The following is a 1832-nucleotide window of genomic DNA, read 5'->3' as shown; positions in this document are numbered from 1 at the left end:
AAAAAATTATACTTAATTTGTTGACATGTACTCAATCAGCAATGTGTTTATGTATAATACTGGAAATTATGCATGTTCCTGATGCATGCTCTACAATATAGTAATATTATACTACTTTATGAGACGGTTAACATGCCACGTAATCCTGCCAAAACAGTGAAGTTATATTTTAACAAAAAATCATTTTATACTATTTCAGTCCCTAAAGTAAAATTTGTTAAAATTAATTCAGATTAAAAATTCAGTTTCTCAGTTATACCAGTTGTAGTTCACATCTTCAGTCACCACCTGTGGCTAGTGGCTACCACAATGGATGACACAGATCCAGAACTTCCATACCTCTTGCAAAACATCACATTTGTGCATTTCATCAATGACATCATGTTAACTGGGCTGGATGAGGAAGAGGCAGCTGGCATACTGGAAGCCTTGGTAAGACACGTGAGTTACAGGGAGTGGAAGAGAAAGCCTACAAGTATTTAGAGACCTGTCATATTTATAAAATCTTTAGAAACCCAGTGGTCGATGGCATGGCACAACATCCCTTTGAAAGGAAAGAAGAAATTGTTGCATCTTGTACTTTCTGTCTTGAAGGCTGGAGCACAGCAATGCTGGTGGGACTTTTCAGTTCAGTTGGAGGAGTCTAAATCCCTTTCAGTTCTGGAAATGCAACGTTCTCTCTCTTTCTCCCTCTCCTCTCTCGTTCTCTCTTTTTCTCTCTCTCCCCCTCTTTTTTAGTTTGATCCGATTTGTTGGATCTGACACTACATAAACCCTTGAATGGAGGCCCCGTAAGCAGGAAAAACATACCAGCACAAGTCATACATTTCTATTCCTGTGAAAGTGAACTGCTGGCCCCCCAGGATGAAACATGTTAAGAAAGGAAAGTGGGAGAGAGAAAGTCTGAGAGCTCTTTTAGGGGTAGATCACAGAAAGCCTTTGTAAGCCTGCTAAAAAGTTTGGGCCACGTGGACATGGGTAACCACTGAAGGATTTTAAAAAGGCGAGTGACTCGATCAGATTTGTCATGAACTCCTTATTATCTTTGACTTTACTTCTTACCTTATTTGTTGAGAAGTGGAGGGATGTGAAGTTTGGAACTAAAATTACAATCTCATGTGAGCCAGGCCTCTGTCCTATTTTTCATGGAAGAAAGCTTTCTCATTCTTATAATGAGACAATTGCCAAGATTATACTTTTTTCAAGTAACAAAAACATACAAAAGGGGTAAAGGGAATCTTTGCCTGCTCATATTTGTGAAAACTAAGAACAGAATATAGAAATGCCCAAAGAGCATGTTTGAATACATCTCTTTGTAAAACATGACAGAAAGGAGTGATTATTTAAATTGGACAGGACTTTGCATTCCTGGCTCCTTGGTGGCAATGCCTTTTGTCTGAACTCTCTTACTAGAGAAATGTCACAAAGGATAAAAAATGAGTCCAATAAGTTTTATTCAATTTCAGAGTCTATTATATATTCTGTTTTACACAAAGCATATAATTTTAAATTTCATAGATAGGCACATTGAACATACACTTGGTAGATATACAGCTATTTGTACGAGTGAAATTGAAACCCTCCAGGGAGGGTACATTAATAATTCCTTACTTGTAACACAGAACAGCCATCTCATATTCCAAACAAAGCCCGGCCAGCACAAAAGTGATTCATGATCATTTATGAAAACTGATTACCAATCACCAGATATTAAAGCCATGGCAACCTTTATTTTTCAATCTCATAAACAATAAAGCTCCCTTTTGTTAAACACATGAGGGACCTCTTTCCTACGGAGGAGTTAGTAAATGCAAAAGCTAATTTTCTGCATC

Source organism: Propithecus coquereli, unplaced genomic scaffold, assembly GCF_000956105.1.
Source record: "Propithecus coquereli isolate 6110/MARCELLA unplaced genomic scaffold, Pcoq_1.0 Scaffold41, whole genome shotgun sequence".
NCBI classification, from domain to species: Eukaryota; Metazoa; Chordata; class Mammalia; order Primates; family Indriidae; genus Propithecus; species Propithecus coquereli.
The sequence above is the reverse complement of the archived record's forward strand: the minus strand, read 5'-3'. Positions refer to the sequence as shown.